Raw genomic sequence first — 20,318 nt, 5'->3', positions numbered from 1 at the left:
GCAGCTCGCTCCACTCTCCATGGGCGGCTCGCTCCACCCCCATAAGTGTCTTGCCCCCTGGGATGCTCGCCCTGCCCCCATGGCCTCACCCCCAGGTGCACAGGATGTCTAGGTGCCAGAGCAGCTAGCTCCGCCTCTGATTATATGCACATGTGCATGCGCGCACACACTGTGGTACAGCAGAGCCACAATGTTCCAAATCTGACTTGATTACTTTGTAATAACTATTTATTTGTTTTGTCTTTCAAATAGGCTGAAAGCAATGTGAATTACTTTAACAAAGTTGGCATCTGCTAGATATTCCTAACCATTTAATTGGGACCATTTTAATTAGTGAGTTTCTGCCCAGCTCTGATTTTTTCTCTCAAAACATCAAGAATAAACTGAAGTAGAGTGACTATCAATTTTACTTAGTATTTTGTCATTTTTGTTCCCCCCCCCCCAAGTTGGCTTTCTTTTAAATGGCCCTTTATTAATCAACAGAGCTATTTAGTTGAGATGGCTGATGTCCACTTAATTTGGATAATAAGCTGTCAGCTTAATCCAATTAAAAAGATTCTGATATAACATGATTGAAAGCAGAAAACAAGGACATGCAGAGAATGAAATGGCCAAACTTCTGTAATGGGTTTAGCTTCTTGAAGGGAGGCAAATCTTTGAAAGTCTCCACTAATCAAATTGTTCTAATTTGCCTTATTTTAAATCTGGCATCGTATAACTGTGCAATTGGATCAGAATTGTTTCAGAAATAAAACTACATTGATTGAAGCCTGATTTAAATAAAATACTGTTGGATGAGAAACCCATGCATGTGTTCTGAGACCAGCATTTTTTACTTCAGGGCTACAAATCACAGGCATGCAGATGCTGCACTCTGTATGCATTTTGAATTAAAGCAGGCTTCAGAACTAACTGTAAGGTCAGCTACCAAAAACATAAAATAGGAAGAGCCCTGCGAGCTGAGACTAAATGTCTATCTGGCCCAGAATTTTGTTTTCACAGTGGCCAACCAGATTTCTATGGAAAATTCACAAGCAGAATGTGATCACAACAGCACTCTTCCCATTTGTTTGGTTTCTCGGTACTAGCTCCTGGAGGAATTGTGATTCTATGATTAAAATTGGTGTGTGATTGAGGAGGACCATCAGATAAAGCCAACAATTGGAAGTACATGTGCACCTAGTAGTCTGCGCTGCAGGTCTTGTTTGTCAAAGAAAACCCACAAAATAATCCTACCCCAAACAAACTTGGCATAGTGGAAGCTGGCTTGAACTGCTGGTTGTATACTCTGCTTATATCAAAATGAAATTCTCAAAAGGGGTAGAATCTAAGTCTAAATCTGAACTGTTGATCCAAAATAAAGTTTCACCCTATCTCTAACAAAACCTGCACTCAGATCATATTTAACTTTCCTCACATCTCTTACTAGATATTAACTTCGGCCTGAGAAAATAACTACAGAAATACAGCCCATATTTTCTGTCACTTGACAGAAATTCCATTTACAATTGTTCAGGAGACAAGAAAATATCTCTAAATTTGTATGAGAGTTATTCTGACCCATTTTGGTTAAATTTTGAGAAACAATCTGTACCCTCAATTAAGTGTAAATAACTCCTGTGCAACCTGAAAAATAACTGGAAAATAAGGAGTGATGTTTTATATGTTTGAAAAGGGGATTCCAAAACTAGTGGGGTGATAAAATGTGACTTCCTTGGTAGCTGAAAAATATCACTAGTGGGAATAGGAATGTTTAGTATTGCTGTAAACATCCAAGAATAATTTGTTGTGACCTTTTTAGAAATAATGGCCTAAGAATGATCTTGAGCACAATATTCCTAACTCCAAGGCAGTATCAGCTAATAACATATTGGCACCACAGTAATAGTTTTTCTCCGTCCTTTGGTATGTGTGACCGGCATCCCTGAATGTGGATGTCCATTCTCATGTCCATTAGGTTCAATGGGGACTAGGAAAGCTTTGCAATGTGCATCTTCATCAGCTGCACATTTGCTGGATTTTGTATGATGTTTCTGGTCAACTTAAATGGAAAGAAACTATAGATGAAAGCCTGTTGTTGTTGTTGTTGTTGTTTAGTCATTTAGTCATGTCCGACTCTCCGTGACCCCATGGACCAGAGCACACCAGGCCCTCCTGTCTTCCACTGCCTCCCGCAGTTTGGTCAAACTCATGTTAGTAGCTTCGAGAACACTGTCCAACCATCTCGTCCTCTGTCGTCCCCTTCTCCTTGTGCCCTCCATCTTTCCCAACATCAGGGTCTTTTCCAGGGAGTCTTCTCTTCTCATGAGGCGGCCAAAGTATTGGAGCCTCAGCTTCAGGATCTGTCCTTCCAGTGAACAACTGCCTTTTTTGCAAGCAGAAAAACTATATTGCACTCACTGATCTCCGTTGGGCCATACACAGAATCGTTCGCCACAAAGGTCTTCAAGCAGATTAACACGGCATAGTAAAATAGCTTCTGTAAAGCCACTCCGAAGCATCACATCAAAAGCTCGACTTATGCAAATCTCCAAGCTATGGAATGACAAGATACTTTGTCTGCAAGATCCGCTTATTAACATCTCCATATAACTGATTGACATGATACATTGTGTAAAATCCATCGTGCAGTCTCAAGCTTCTCTGAGTAGGGTGTTTTGCAGCTTATGAGCAGCTCCATGGCAGACGAGTAATGAATTATCTGAAGCGAAAAGACCGCAGGGAGCCATAAACAAAAGGGTTTACAGATTTGTGAACCAGCTGGTAGTTGATATCTGTCATTCACAGAAGACCATGGATGGTCTTAATGGCTACTGGCGCCCTAAGAGACCATGCGAATTGAACTTGTACAGAAGATGCCTATTTTGGCTGAGGCACTGCTCAATAAACCAGCAGAAGAGGGCTCAGTATGGAAACTTTATTCCCTTCCCTCTCCATCTGGCCCCTACACTAGAAGGAAAGAGTGGGTTCTTCTGCCATATTCAGGATGGCTCCAGGTTGCCAGCATTTTGCAGAAGGGATTAAAACACATATGAGGACTTCAGGCTTGCTCAGTTTTAAAGTGATTTTAAATGCTGTTTTGCCTCAGCACAGGGCTGGGGAACCTATCAGCTTTGCGAGACAGATTCTAATCAGGACTGACCTCACAGACCCCATCACCAGATGTAACAATAATGTCATTTTCAATGTGCTGATAAAATGAAGGATTTCTTCCCCTTAGAGAGTCCCCATGGGGTTTGAATGGAATCCTACTGAACTGAGCATCAGCTGCAAGGCAGAGGGTTAAATCCTGCTGCTTTGGCAGTATTTGTTTCCTGCGTTTCCCTACTGAGAACAGGCATACTCAGCCAACTGACTTCAGGAGTAAGTATAGCAGGCTGGTATAGTTTGAGGGGAATGGCCTTGTGGGCCATATTGGAGCCTCCTGGTGGGCCAGGATTAGCCTGCCAGCTGGAGGTTCCTCACCCCAGTCCAAGCACAATAAACTTTTTGTCGTTTGCAAAGTGTTGGGGAAATGCATCAAAAAGTGTGGGATAGTTAAGCAAATTAGGAACAGGAAGACTTGTAGACACCCTGCAAGCAAATCAGGATGAGTGCAGGATTAATACTGTAAACAATACTGTGAACAAATCAGAACAAATGCTCAGTAAAGATCAGACGTAGTCTAACCTCCCTGTAAGCTTTGTGTAAGCAAATCAGGATGATGGATAATGAATAAACAAGTTATTCAGATGAACTCTTGCACTATTGACAAAGTTATGCTGTGCTGATGTATGAACATATCTCAAGGTTTTGCGTTTCTATAAAGAGCCAAAGGAAAGTGAAAACCTTTGTATTCATGATCTCATGGCATATTACATTTTTAAAAAACACAGCGTGCTTTAGTGTGTGCTGGAAACCTCCGAACTGAGCAAACAGCAGTTTTTTTTTCTTAAGCAACCTTGTGTCATTTTTGCGAAAAGAATAGTAATATTAGCTACCACTTTGTAGCTCAACCTCATGTTAAGAAATGATATGTTGGGGAATAAACATTCATTTCATCTGGCTCAATGTGTCTTGGGATTTAAGACACATACTTCAACACAATACCAGTTAATTTGGATCAAAATTTCACTAAATTAGGCACGGATGCATAAAGAAAAGTGGAGGGAGGAGAATCATTAACTGTAGCATCCTGCTTGGAGCTGTCTTCTAGCCACTGATGCAACACTATTTGACAAGGAATGTGGCTGTGTACTGAGAGCCCAAGCTTAGTCTAAGGCAGATCTGCCTACTGTCTTAGTTTTCATAACATACAGCAGGGATGGGAAACCTTTTTCAGCCAAAGGGCCACATGTATCTCTAAGCAACCTTCCAGGGACCACAGGCTAGTGGTGGGCAAGATCAGAAGCAAATGTAGGAGAGGGGACACTACACATTTGAATTTTACCTTCACACAGTAGGCTCTATCATACACACAGACACACACATCCCTCTCTATCCTCCATCTAGACAAGCAAGAAGCATGATCAGAGTTTGTGGACATATTTAGCACTCAAGGAGGGTGCAAACTGCAAACCAGGGCCACTAAGTGGCATGGTTTGGGAGGGAGGGTTCAGTGGTGTAGCGTGGGTTGCCAGCACCTGGGGCCACGTGGAGGGGTGGAAGGGAGAGAAACGGACAGAGTACACATGCACATTCAACTGCCTAACAGCATCCGTGTCACCCAGGAGATTGCAGCCGCAGGGATAAGAAAAGAAGAGTTGCTCTGTTATCTGGAAAGGTCACTTCTTGGCTCACATGTTTCCAATGGAGCCCAGTGACACAAGTAAGTCCACAGCTGTATTGAGGCCGCACCGGGTGTTGAAATTTTGCACCCCTAACCATTTTGCGCCTGGGGCAATCGCCCCTGTGGCCCCCCACACACTATGACACTGGGTGTATGACCTTGGGAGAGTCCTGAGGGCCAGATACAGAGGCGTTGGGTGGCATGCAGCACCTGGGCCTGAGGTTTCCCACCCCTGACATGCAGCTCTGTACACAGATGTGGCCTCTGCGTCTGCTAGCTTTAAGCACAATAGGCAGCCTCTCCAAACAGAGTTCATCCTTGATCCTAAGATTCAGAGCACAGCTTTCTCGAAATAAAATGAGCAGCAAACAATTTCATTTCTGCTCCTGCCACCCTGAAAACCTAACTCATACAGACACTTCATTTTTCAGGAATGGGCACTACATAGGAGAAATCAAGATGGATTGCGGCAAACACAAGCTAGTTATCCTGATAAAGGATCTTGTGGGGTCACAGCCATAAGCAAGCACAACCCTTAACATCTTCCTTGCAGGCAACAGTAACAAAAGAATGTGATATCGATTGGCTGTTGATCTGAAAGCAGTGCATTTATCTGAAGCTTTAAAAAAAAAAATTGTGCAAAGGGGCATTCTGCTTTGTAAGATCATCGCCGGGGCTGAAATCCATACCATGGAAATGGTGTTTAATTTGGGAGCCGAAACTCCAGCCAGACTCTCCTTTGCTGTTGCTTCTGAAGCGATAGTTTCGTACCATATTGTGCTGCTTACTTAAGGATTCGTCGAGGTTTTCTGATGGCAGCAAGGAGAAAAGAGTCAGTGAAGTGTGAGAAGAAGGAGAATGGGGATATCATGAAGGATGAACAACGTCTTAGAGGCTTGTCAAGAAAAACATTTAAAAAATGAGCAGAGTGGTTATTTCTCAGGTGATGAGAAAATCTAACAATGTTTCAAGATGACATGGGCATCTGCCCCCAAGACACTGTTGCCGGGAATATGAGGCCAAGGTCATGGGAGGCTAGACGGCTCATAGATTTGCCCTGGACCACATACCAAAATCTAGCTCAAAGGAAGTGTCATTTAACATTACCATCTTCTGGGGCTTATGTTTTTCTTAAATTGTGTGGCATTGGTGGCCTTAATCAAACTCCTCCTGTGTATCACACAACCCATTTGAAGCACATGTCACTGGAGTGCAAGAGAGACATTCCCGTACATGGTTATAGCATTGCAAGTTTACCTCCTCTCTCTTGCAAAGCTCTCCCAGTGGCATTATTATGAGAGGAGCATCTTCCAAGGCCAAACCCTGGAGATCTTTCCTAGCCATTCCAAGAGTTACTCCCAGGCTATTTTCCTACTACTGTTGCCTATTTTCATACTATTTGTGTTTACCAGTCACATGCCACCCTCTAGAGGGGCTTCAGTGTGTGTCTGGGACATAGAGATGAATCGGTGACGATCCTCAGCATGTGTTGCTCTGTGCTGGAAGGATTCCTCATAGCTGCAGTCTATCAGCTTTAACATTTCCACTACGATGGAGCCAGAGGATATGTGATGTAGGTCTTTTAAAAAGAGAGGGAGAGAAGGGGGAAATTGTTTCCTTGAAGTGTACAATTGATTTGTGGGCCACACTGGCACAGAGCTCAGTAGTGGCCCGTATTACAATGGAGTGTTCAAAAATTCATACGAAACAAGGGGATCCAGGCCATTGCCAATCTTGGCATATTATTTACCCCATGTGGTGGTCCTCGCTCACAAATGCTTTGGCATGGCAGTACTCCACCTAGTGGGAAGTATCATTTTGCACAGGGATGGCTGTGTGAAGCATCTCAGTTGAGCAGATCACCTCCATATCACTGCAAGCCACTGCCAAGGAACAGCAGCGTTGGCAAGGATGTTCCAAATTATTGGGATGCCGCAGGAAGTAAGCCCAAATCAACCATGTACAAAACACAGCCTGCCTTGTTAGTGAGTACTATCTAAGCACTGCTCAGTGCAGTGGTGATCAGATATGCCTGTGTCAGTGTCAAGGTGACCCTAAGCACTTTTTTTCCATGATAAAAATAGGTACATTCATTAAATTTATATAAGGTGGTAAGCCTTCATAATGAGGGGATTATTTTATTTAGAAAAAAATAAAAGCGGCTTTATTTTATCTTTTAAAATAAATAGTATAATGTGATGAAGAATCATAGAATTGTAGAAAGGGCCCCGAGAGTCATCTAGTCCAACTCCCTGCAATGTGGAATCTCAGCTAAAGCATTCCTGACAGATGCCCATCCAACCTCTCCTTGAAAACCTCCAAGGGTAGAGACTCCACTACCTTCAGAGGGGGTCCATTTTACTGTTGAATAGCAGAACAGAACAGAACAGAACAGAACAGAATATTAAAAAAGGCTAAAGCAGTATGCATATGAGATCTTGGTGTCAGGTGCACCTCAAGGTTCTGTCACACTCTAGTGTGACCAAGAAACAGGACCCAGAATGGGACTATATCCATGGGTGTAGGATTGGTTCCCAATGAATTACTAGGTGACTCTGAGAAGATCCCGCAACCTGTCTCATGGTAGGAGGAAGTCCTCTGTATAATACCTTATAGCGCAATTTCTAATTTCATTTGTCTCCACTGTTTATAGCCACCATCTCCCAGATCCGTTTTTCTTCATTTACACCTGACTGACAGAAAACGTTTGCCTTTAACCTACATGTTAACAGTCCTCCTTAGCTGCGAAAGAAATAGAAAGGCAGCCACCAAAAATCCACCAGGAAAAGAAAGATTGTTTGAGAGTCATTATATCCCTATCTAGGAAGACACACATTTACAAAGGATGAGGCAGTGAGCCAGGCTGTGCCAGGGACCTCTTACTGAATTAACCTTTGAAACTACCTGGGAAATGTTCATTCTGTACAGCCTAGCTGATCCACAAGAAAGGCAGAACAGGCCTGAATATGCTGTTATGGCAGGGCATAATCTTCTCAGGTTGTAGCTTAAAGACTATCTGCATATCTTTAAATGTCCCATGATAGCGAGAGGAGACAGTCACTGTACCTCCTACCTAGGGTTCGCAATCATGTACCTGTTCAGGAAGGGGGCGGGCAGGGGGCAGTTCTTGCAGTGTCCTTACACATGTCAGCTTGACCAGCTTCCACATTCTGCAAAAATGAAGTAATTGACTTCATTCCTCCAGATTGTGTTGTGAGAACTCCTCACGCAATGGATTTGGCTATTTGCAGTTCTGCTACTGCTAATCATTGTTGACCTTCACCAAGTATCCATTTGATCGCCCCCAGGGGTATTGTAATTTGCATGTCTGAGGGTGTTTTTGCTCTCACCTTCTTGCAATGCCGACAAAGCAGTTTGTGCTTCAGACTGTCCCAACCATTCTAAATCAAGCTGCAAATACTTATTTTGTCAACAAAAGAAGTTGGCAATGACTTGTGAGTTCTCTGAAGAAGCGGAACCCCAAAGAAAGTGGATGGGATGGTGAGCTTGTTGTTGTTCTTTTTTAAAAAAAATCACCACTATTTGGCTATTATTAAAGTTTATTCATTCATTGATCCTCAACTGTGTTGCTGGGCCTGTTTCTGTATGGTGGGAGGGATGGCACTAACAAGTGTCACATCATGCCTGAGGTTTGTACATTTTCTCATGTCTGCGGTTTAATCATGGTAGTACTGTGTTCTCTTTATTTTTCTTTCCATAGACCTGGATAGTTTTTCTTCACAAGCCCACAGACTTAAGCAAACCTGATTTTGCAAATGGTAGGATTAACTCAAGTACTCAACAGCCTCGGTCCAGTATACCTGAAGGAGATTCTCCACTCCGATCATTCTGCCCGGACACTGAGGTCCAGCGCTGAGGGCCTTCTGGTGGTTCCCTCACTGCAAGAAGCCAAGTTACAGGGAACCAGGCAGAGGGCCTTCTCAGTAGTGGCACCCGCCCTGTGGAACGCCCTCCCACCAGGTGTCAAAGAGAAAAACAACTACCAGTCTTTTAGAAGACATCTGAAGGCAGCCCTGTTTAGGGAAGCTTTTAATATTTAATAGACTATTGTATTTTAATGTTTTGTTGGAAGCTGCCCAGAGTGGCTGGGGAAACCCAGCCAGATGGGCGGGGTATAAATAATAATAATAATAATAATAATAATAATAATAATAATTACCCACTCCCTCAAAACCCATCCCATCCAGCATTACTACCTTCCCCACCACCCCACATAATCATGGTAGGCCACAGGAATAGGAGCATAACAATGAAAGTTAATGGCTCCTGCCATCACCCCAGTCAGTGGCGAAGCTGCATGCTCCACTACCGGAGGCGGAGAGCAAGAGGGGACGTGGCTGGCACCCCCTGGGGGCATGACACACATCCCGGGGGCATGGTACACCACCCGCGAGGGCATGGCGCCCAGAGCGCAGGGGTCTGTGTAACGCGTGTCGGGGGGCCCGCTGCGATGGCACCCTACTGGAACAATGGTGCCAGGGGCGGTCCACTCCCTCCGCACTCCTGTTCCTCTGCCAGTGACCCCAGTTAAGCAGAATTCAAGGGGATACACATTTCAGCAGCTTGACAGAGCAGACACTGAAATGGGTTGCATTTGATAAGTTGCCTTTTGATGTGTTGTTTTTTCCTTGACGTTTGTTCTGCTAAATATCGCTAACACACAGGATACCTGACTGACTCACAATGATTGCGAGGCGGCGATGGGGCTCAGCTCAAGTGCAAGCTCGATTAGTGAGGGAATCAGCATCATTACTCCCACCACAACCAAGTCTCTTCCAGACGGCCTGGTTGTTCAACATTCGTCCTGATTTGTCTGTGGAGAACTTATAGGACATCGGCTTCTTAGTGAGGATTCCTTCTGATGTGACTAGAGGCCATTTCTGGGCAGGGCTGATGGGAGCGGGAGTCTAGCATCATCCAGATGACCACAAGTTCCCCACTGTTACACTAAGGACAAACAAAATCACCCCTTGTAGGGTGGAATTCATGAGGTATTAGAGGCACTGCGTGTTTTTAAGCCTTCTTTCTACAGTGCACAGACTGTCTGCTTATAACGCACCATGGTATGTGCTGATCTATGTGGGTTTGGCCTATAAGTGACATGCCAAACTCTTTTTGCCTTTTCATTCTAAAGAAGATTCCACCTAAACATTAGGAAGAACTTCCTGACAGTAAGAGCTGTTCGACAGTGGAATTTGCTGCCAAGGAGTGTGGTGGAGTCTCCTTCTTTGGAGGTCTTTAAGCAGAGGCTTGACAACCATATGTCAGGAGTGCTCTGATGGTGTTTCCTGCTTGGCAGGGGGTTGGACTCGATGGCCCTTGTGATCTATTCCAACTCTATGATTCTATGATTCATTCTGGCTCTGGTGGAGCCCAGAAGCATCTGATGTCCCAAAGGTTCCCCAGCCTGGCCTTAGGAGACTGGATATGTATCTCATTCCCTTCTCCTGATAAATCTACCCGCTCTTAAAAAAATATATGCATCAATCAAATGCAACATCAGCAGGAATCTAATCCGTCTTCAAACCACTTACTTCTGAGTAGTTCCGTTGAAGCATCCTGAGTAAGCGGCATGGAAATCCCTGCCACCCTAGCAAAATGTCTTATCCTTGGCAGAGCAGCATCCTCTCTCCCCCTCCGGTCCTAATCAAACCCTTTTGTTTGCTTCTTTCCTGTGATGAGTGTGATGGGGGTGCTCCTCTCTGCCACTCACCCACACAGCCTGGTAATCATCATTGGCTGAGCTGCCTCCTTGTCTACTTGAGAAGTGCTCTGTCACTCCAGAGATGAAGGCAGCATCTGGAAGAACCTGAAAAGGATGCGGAGGAGGGGGAAGAGTTTGCTCCAACAGCTGCAGACCATTCAGCAGACTTATCAAAGTACATGCTGATTGGCATAAATTACACTGACGCTTTCTGAATGGGGTGACGAGTGGGTGGGTGTGGGGTGCAAAGTTTCCTGCTAAACTTGCCAGGATAGTTTTCTCGCTTTGTTGTCTAAAATAAAGTCAAAGCAGCATGCCAAAATCATCACCATCACCAGAGTGTGTAACACAATTAATTATTTAGGCAGATGGGTATGTTTTTAAAGACTCAGTTATACAGAAATGAGGTATTAATCCAGATTGGTATCCTACAGGCCAGATTTCATGAGATGAGCTTTAAAAAGACCGCAGGCAAACTTTTGCTCATCTCTTTTAAGGACAGGTACAGCCATAGCGAGCTTAGCTGTGCTCACTGCAATTCCCTCTTCTACACACTATCAAAAGCACAAAACCAGGTTTGTCCTCCTTTGAGACAACCACAAAGTTGCCATCTTGGTTTTGTGAGTCCTAGTACACCTGCACCCTGCCTTACAGGCCTTTTCCACCTGGCCTGGAGCTGAGGCTGCTGAACAGATGCCATGGCTAGGGTGTTGTTTGTGGGGGTTTGTTGGGAGCATTGTTGCTGTTGGTTTTTCCATCTTTATTTTAGATTTTGTGTGATTTATGCGGAATTTGTTTCATTCGGTTGTGCATTCTTTTAAATGTTTTATTGTTTATGCCTACTTTTGTTCCATTGTAGTGAAGTATTTTTTTTTCCCATGTTGCAAGCTGCCTTGAGCATGGTTTGAACTGTGGAAAGGCAGCCTACAAATAAAACGATGGATGGGTGGATGAATCTGCCCCCCCCCTTCAAAATGGGTTCTTATGTTTTGGGGTGTGTACAAGAAAACGGCAGCAAACCTAGGGAAACAAAGCCATGATTCTCCACACAGTTTCACCAGTTTTGTCCTAGCATAAATCTGGAGCTAGGGGCTAATCAGGCATAAAACTGACTTAACTAAGTGGAGAACCAAGCTTTAAAACTGAATGACTGGAGCTAAATACTAAATATATATAAAGGGCAGCTTTACTTGGAAAAGATGGTTTTCTATGTACCCTTGGGGAGCATTTTAATCCCATCATCTCCTATTCCCAGGACAAGCTCCGAAGCAAAGGCAATCTTTTAAAACATCAATTTCCAGGCGCATTGTAGTAATGAGATTTACTTCTCCAACAGTAAGGCAAAAGTGGGGAACCTTAGGCCCAGAGGGTCAGAAGGTCCAAAAATCCAGATTAGAACTATAGTGTCAAGAGGACTTGATGCAGACACAAAGAGATGTTTGGGGCAAAATGAGAAACTAAAAAAACCGAAGATGGCTGATGTTCCTCCAGAGGCCAGGAGTTCCACAACCAAGAAAACTCTGGCTCAGATCATCATTCCAGTGCTGGGGTAATGTAATAATCTTAGTAGCTGAACTGGCACATGCCAGGAAAGAGAAACTCCACCAAGTATTGAGGGCCTTATAAGCCAATATCAATACTTTAAAATGGACTCAGAAACAAATTGGCAGGCAGCCAATACAGGAGTAATATGGCTCTGACTACATGCCACTCAATATATAACATTCCTCACTAGCTTCAGCTTCTGAGTTGTCCCCAAGGGTAGACCAATGCAGAGGACATTATCACAATCTTCATTATTGTATTTTTTAAAGTTATTTTGGAAAGCATTTTAATGTCTATACCTTTAAACTTTATCCTTAGGTTTACTAAGTCCTGACTGCATCACTTTCATATTTTATTTCTATTCTTTATCCTTTACACTTTCTTTTCAGGATTTTGCAAAGGTAGCCAGTAGTTCAACCCAAAGGAAACTGTTAACCTGTTGCATAGTTGTTATAAATATAAGCTGCCTTGGAAAATGCTATAGTCTTGAAAGATGCCTTAGAAATAGCTGAAATAAAGGAATAATTTTCTATGCAGAATCAGAGCAGCTTAATATTCATTTCTTTTCCCAGTCTCCTTTTACAAACCTTCTCTCTCTCTCTCTCTCTCTCTCTCTCTCTCTCTCTCTCTCTCTCTCTCTCACACACACACACACACACACACACACACACACACACTTTTGCTTCAGCTCCATTGAAAAACTAGGTTCACATTTGCTGATAGGCAGCTAGCTGAACATTTGTACTGAGCCGCTTGCATTTAAGCAGAAAATGACACTGATTGTCACTAAATATAACGAGTGCCGTATGTGTGTTTCATTGGAACCGCAAGCTCAAATTAGCCTGTCAGAATTTCAACGTACCCTGATGCAAACCTGTCAACTGACACAATTAGCTCAAGAGACTAAAGAAAAGGCTTGTCAAAGCCGTCAAGGCTTTCTTCTTGATCAAGTCCTGTCCCTTTGCTCACAGCCTTTATTAAATCCAACTGCATTCCACGCTTCCAGTTAGGTCAATGCTTATACTCCTTGCCTCACGCCAACACCATCGTTTTAGACTTTTAAATGTGTTAATTCTAGGAAGGGCAACACCTCGTTTGCAGGGCCCTAAATTCTGGATTAGCAAGATGAAGACGATGTTCAGCTGTATGTGAAATCTTATCAAAGACTGAACCCTAGTGTTCAGGAGGATTAGGCAACATATTATACTCAGGATACAGCTAGTCTTCAAGAATGGATTTGCAGCCTGATCATCTTCGTCTAGGAAGAAAGACATACAAACAGTGTGCAACATGTATTTGTTTCGTTACAGGAATGTGGCATGTATTTCCAGGAAAGAAAAACTTTGCATTGGGGAAAGGAGAAGCTCACTGCTACTGTCAGGTTTTCGCATGAGTGTGTCTTAGGCAGGCGAGAAGCACTTGTTAACATGTATTTTATTAAGAGACACTCATTTCTCGCCTTTACACATTTATTGAAAACCGTTTCAGGATCTCACGAAGTTGAGCTTGGCTGTCTGCAGAGAAAACGGTGTCAACACAAGAAATGGGATCTGAGTTCACTGAACTTGAAAGCGGCCTACAAAAATAAAAGTGAATCCAGAGGGACATGAAAGAAGGAAATTTCATCCTTTCCCAACAAAACGCAGGCACCCTGTTGGAAGTTGCATGAGACCATTTCCTGGTCCTATTTTTTTTATATATATAAAATTTTTATTGATTTTCCAACATAAAATAAACACAATACACTTCACAATACATCAACAAACAAAAAACATATAAACACATATAATTTCATAACCTCCTTTTCTTAAGCTTGTTTCGCCGACTTCCCCATGCCTCCCTTTTCTGCATCCCTTTTTTAAAAATTTTTTTAACATTTTTTAAATTTTCTCAACAACCCATCACTTCGTTAACATATTTGTTCACTTTCTTTAATCTTACCTCTCTTACCCAATCATTTACAGCTGTAATTCTATTTTTTCCAATACCCTTGACATTTTAACACTCATTAATTTTATAACAATTCTTAAGATAATCTTTATACTTCTTCCAATCTTCTTCCACCGTCTCTTTTCCTTGGTCACGGATTCTCAGCCAGTCCCATGTAGTCAATCACCTTCATCTGCCATTCTTCCAGCGTGGGTAGTTCTTGTGTCTTCCAATACTTTGCTAAAAGAATCCTTGCTGCTGTGGTGGCGTACATGAAAAATATCCTATCCTTCCTTGACACCAATTGGCCAACCATGCCCAGGAGAAAGGCCTCTGGTTTCTTGTGAAAGGTACATTTAAGGACCTTCTTAATTTCATTATAAATCATTTCCCAGAAAGCCTTAATCCTCGGGCACGTCCACCAAAGGTGATAAAAAGTGCCTTCAGTCTCATTGCATTTCCAACATTTATTATTGGGCAAATGATAGATTTTTGCAAGCTTGACTGGGGTCATGTACCACCTATAAATCATTCATAATATTCTCTCTTAAGGCATTACATGCCGTAAACTTTATACCGGTGGTCCATAACTGTTCCCAGTCAGCAAACATAATGTCATGACCAATATCTTGTGCCCACTTAATCATAGCTGATTTAACTGTTTCATCCTGTGTATTCCACTTCAACAGCAAGTTATACATTCTTGACAGATTCTTGGTATTGGGTTCTAACAATTCCGAGACCATTTCCTGGTCCTAAACCCACAGGGCTTCAGTCCCCTGGAGCCAGCGCCTATGTTCTCCCACCTTCCTCCAGAGGAAGCCTCCATTGGGTCGCATTCCCTTCCACAAATGGAAAGACCCCTTTTTTCATAGATGGGACACTGAATCCAACCAGTGTCTGTGGATGTCCATTGGCCAAAGTTAATGGGCTTCTACTGGTTCTTCTACTATCATGGCCCTTTCCTGTTCTCATTCCATTGGGAGGATGCCTATGATATCTGTGAGAGTCTCCATCACATCCATATTTTTTAGGCATTGGCCTGCAGCACAGGTTCTAAGCATGATCAACAAGGAACTAGAAACTGTAGCATCCTGGTTAATTGAGTATATGGAGAAATTCCACGATTCTTTGCAAACATTTCCATACCTAACAACATTTCAATACCATGAAATAAAGGAATTTCTCCTTGCAGGTATTACACAACCCCAGTCCAAGGACTGCTAAATAAAAACTTCAGATGAACACAGTAAGAAACTGAAAGAGCATAACTAATCTCTTGAACAGTTAAATATTAATTAGACCAGAACAGGACATGGAAATGTTTAAAACAAATGTTCTTGGTGGTATTATTAAATGTTAACTTTTATGCATACTAAATCATTTTGTAGCCAGTTAAAATAGCTTTTGTGGTCTAGCAAATGCATAATTAATATATTTTTTCCTTGCCATTGATGTTTAATAATTAAATGGTGTGCTGAACATTTAGACAGCAAAAGAAGAGAAGCCCTTTGAAAAAAAATGCTATGTTTCTTGAAGAATGTTATAGAGATTAATCATTTCTATTAAAGCTTTGTTGTTATAATTTATTTTACTATACCAAGTAGCAGGCTGTTTAGATCTCTTTAAAGTCTGATTGGGGAGTTATAAGGCTCTTTGGCTGTTTCCTGCATCAAATACATTATTCTACATTTCCTAGTTGTGTGGGCAACCAGCATGTGCAGAATAACTAAATGCGGATGCTTTTTAATTTTATTTTTTCGGTCTCGCTTTGATGAACTAGCCTTTAAGCCTGGCAGACCCAACTCACCAGTTAATATCATGAAAGAAAAGGCCTCTTATTGACTGCTCACTCAATATGAGCTGACTCGGTGCTTAGCAGAGCAAAAAGTTTGCTGACAAGAGCTCAGCAGTCGGAAAAGCCAGAAGTTAGAGCGGAAACGGCTGCTTGCAGGTGGGAAATGGGGACCAGGGAACAAAGAGCATACAGAGCTGTGATCTGGATAAGTTTTTCAAGTTCTCATCCAGAGCGGGAGCCACAGGCAACATGGGAGGGGGCCTTATTCTGAGTCAGAGACCATTGGTCTAGTCAATCCTTTCAGCTTGGTATTGTCCACACTGAATAGCAGCAGGATTCCAGTCAGTCACAGTTCTCTCACAGCCCTACCTGGAAATACCAGAGATTGAACCTGCGGCCTTCTTCAGGTCAAGCAGATGCTCTGCCACAGAGATGCAGCCCTGCCCCACAGGTGAGAAAAGAGGAAGAGGCCAAAGAAAATAGCACCAGGTGAGCTCTTCTCCGTGCCTGACTTCATTTGGGTAAGGAACTGGCAAACCCTATTTATTTATTAATTTTATTTCCCGTTTGATTATAAAAAAGAAAAAGAAAAAACCCTCAAAGCATTTTACAAAAAGGTAAAACCACAACCATAAAACTGTTATGTACTGAGTTGAATAGAATCCAAAATGCAGCAGCCTGATTGGTCCTAGAACAATAGGATTCAGAATGCAGCAGTCTGATTTGTCCTAGAACAATGCAGCAGTAAGATTGGTCTGCAGGAGCCACCCAATCCAGCTCCAGATGGAAGTGAATACACAACCTGATTGGCCTACAGGAGAATTCCGGAATTAGCCAATCACATGCAGCCCATTGTGTAAATAATGTATATAAAGCAGATACTTTGGGGGAACTTTCATTCCTCCTCACCGCTATGAGCTGAATAAAGAGCATGAAATCCACTCTTGACTCTGAGTATATTTCAAAAACATACCAAAGTTACCTCAGCTTTCAAAGTATTGTAATGTTCTAGGTTTCTAAGTAATGTTCTAGGCTTCTAGGTAATGTTCTAGGTTATGATGTGGGAGGAACAAGGACTGCAAGCAAACCTCATTCACAAAGCTATTTCTAGGAGACTAATGCTCAATAGATTAATAATGGCTTAAAAAAAAATCTAACCCCTACTCCCCAGGTATTCCTGATCCACCACCCCTAAATGCTTGATAGCCAATTTTGTGAAGTGATTTTTGCCCCCCTGAGGGTGTCAAGTTGCATGGGCGGTTACTGTAATACACAGTTCAGTGGTGCAGCAGACAGATCCAAAGGTTCCCAACTCAAACCTCAGCAGATATTGACTGATGGAATTTACAGTCAACCTTTGTCTTCAGGGAACTCACTGTGGAGTGAATGGTCCCCCCCTCCTTATTTAATCACCACAACAACCCTATCAGGTAGGTTAGGCTGAGGTAGTGCAGCAGCTTGCCTACATCCATCAGTTAATTTCAAGGCTTACAAGAGAATATCTGAAAGTCAGGTCATCCTAGCTGCAAACATCCTTTCAGTTCTTTTTTTTTTTAAAAAAAAGAACAAATAAATCCTTGATCTGTTGAGTTCTGGCTCAAGTAAACTGCTGAGCCACCCTGAAGCTAGATGCCAGGTGTTGAGAGAGGCAGGGTGGCATAGTGGGTGGAGTGTTAGACCAGGACCTGAGAGGCCAAGAGTTCAAATCCCCACTCAGCCATGAAGCCAGTCGCTGCCTAACCTGACTCACAGGATTGTGGTGAGAATAAAATGGAGAGAGGGAGAGACCATGGATGCCACCATGGGATATAAATGCAATAAAAAATAAATAAAAAGAGGTGGGAGAAGCTTTTCCTGCCAGCCCTAAAGCAACTGAAGGCACATGAGTTCTCCCAGAAGTGGAATGACTACTCGAGCTCACAAAACGATGTAGCTTTTCCGTTCTGCATTTCTAATGGAACAAAGTGGCACTGCAGTGCATTCTTCTGTCACTTTAGTGACAGCTGTCCTCCTGGACTGTATCACTTCAGGATGCAGGCAGCACAGACTGCATTTTTGAATGTTGCCTATGTAAAAAGCATAACCAAGACCTAAGAGTTGCCGCCTAACCTTCTGTACAATCTGCCAGCCTCCCGCATGCAAGGAATATTCAAATGTGCCCACCTCCATCCACATCCTCAGTTGGTATAGTAGTCAGTCCCATGAAAATGCACCGCATTAGAACAATCATAATGTTTACACAGTCTTCTCTTATTATACACTCAGAGGTCATCCAAGTACTACAAGTAAGGAAGTAACAACATATCAGTTCAAATTTCATGAGAGCTACTGCCTTTTTTAGAAGTTTCTTTATATATTTAACATCGTTTTTTTCTATCTGTGTATTCTGCCATCACTTGGATTCCACTGCCATCTAGTGGATATTTGAAAATAAATGAGCTGTTTCAGAAAAAACTGAGCATAGCCAGAGCTGTTGTAATGCCTAAATGGGATGAAATGCAATTGAAATGCATTTGTTATACATGGTGCATCACAGAATCCAGTACAGGAGAATCAAAAGTAGGATTGTGTCTGTTAAAAGTAAGAGTGCATGTATCTCATTAAAGGAACCCAACAGAGGAATTTTGCTTTTGCCTTTGTATTGTCTTCAGCTGTTCCAGTAGAAACTCACCATAAGCTGAGTTAGTGGTTAAACAAACTTTCTTCCTGATTTGGCCAAAGAGCCTGCACACAGCAGCAACTAACCAAATCACCCAGGCCACACTTTTGGGACACAGCAGGGACCCATGTGCCAGAGATTTGGTTAATAATGCACACGTTTTCCTCTTTGAACTGTTTAACATGCTTGCATATATCTTTGTTTACATTAGAGCATATGATAGGGAACAATTACATAAAAATAAAAATGTAAACACTGGCTATGCAAAGCTTTATCTTGCCTTTCCCCATGTTATTCAACAGCTACATGAAACCACAGACAGAGGTTGTCTGACAGGTTGGGTGCTGGGTGCCGTTGATACGCTGATGAAGCCCCCAGTTCCCTTCCATCATACTTGGGAAAGCACTTGAAGTCCAAAACCTGTCTCTGAAATCAACAAAGGCCTGGATGTAGGAAAAAAGCTGAGGCTTAATCCAGACAAGAAGTGAAGAAAGGAGGTTGTGGTGGCTTCCCCAGTCCTCACCACCCATCCACTCACCTTCCTCAGCATCTGACAGGAGCTGCTCCAAATTTTTTAGATTTCCCTCAGGTGGCCTTTATGAGTTACGGACAGGAACAGCACTTGGACACCACTTTGCCCAACTTTGTGGCTGCTCACATGTTGTCCCAGTATCCAGACCTTTGCTCTATACTTTCAAGTAAGCCATGGCTGTGGTGAGCCAAGTAAAAACGTATATAATGGAAACAAATCACTTTATTAAATTTATGGGTATTAATCTGATTTGCATAGTTTATTACAAATCTGGTGCTGTTTTGGTTGCAGAATATAGGGATTACACATTGTGCTGTTAATATCTTTTATCAGTCCTGGCCATTTAGTTCTAAGCATATATCACAGGCACACCAATGCTTCGTTCTGGATATGATCCAATATATAGCATTTTAAAAATCTGCTTGATTTCAATGGGCAAGTTAATGTTCTCTAAAATCTCTTCCCCACTGGACTCAATGGACTTACAAGTGCTGTACTTTGGACTGTGCCTTCAGATGTTGTAATATTGTGAGGCATTTCTTTGTCAGACAGATTGCAGGTTGATAGTCCAGAATGCTCTTTGATGTCTCTTGAAGGGAGATAATGGTTAAGAGATACCTGGAGATCTGTCTTGACAGGTAGCTGTCAGCAGCATGGAGAGAGAGAGAGAGAGAGAGAGAGAGAGAGAGAGAGAGAGAGAGAGAGAGCGAGCCAAGAGAGGGAGGGAGGGAGGGAGGGAGGGAGGGAATGGGTGGGAGAGGGAGCTCTGACTCACTTGAAGGTGTATAGGAGTGCAGAGTTGCCTCAAACTCTCTGGATCCAGCAATGCAGTTAGATAATTTTAGACTGGTCCACAAAACTTGGTGGGGGATTATCTTTGGGTAGATCTACATTGCAAACTTCAAAGCAGCAGATTTCAGTGCACGTAATACCCTGTTGGATTGTGGCCTCAGACTGGATTTGATAGTCGATTCCTCTCCCCAGAGAACACTAGGCTCTGCAGTTTGGCAGGCTGGGAGTTTTTAAAAGCCTGCCTCACCAAACTGCAATTACAGGATCTCTGGGGAAAGCCAGTACCATTGACGTGGCATGCAACGGATGGCTACAGTATCTATATTTCGATAGGAAGCCCGTGTTTTCTAATTCTTGAAAAGTGCCTAGCAATTTTAGATGAAATCATATATATGTGGTTTAATAATCAACCCCTCTTCACAAGGAACTGCGAAATGTAGCTCTGGGAGAGGGGTCTCCTAACTGCTTTTTGTACCCTTTGCAAACTGCAGCTCCCAGAATTCTCTGGGTGAAGACGTGACTGTTTAAAGTGCTATCGTAGGGCTTTAAATGTATGGTGTGAATGTGGGC

The sequence above is a fragment of the Podarcis muralis genome, chromosome 3 (assembly GCF_964188315.1).
Source record: "Podarcis muralis chromosome 3, rPodMur119.hap1.1, whole genome shotgun sequence".
Classification (NCBI taxonomy): Eukaryota; Metazoa; Chordata; class Lepidosauria; order Squamata; family Lacertidae; genus Podarcis; species Podarcis muralis.
Note: the sequence above shows the minus strand (reverse complement) of the source record.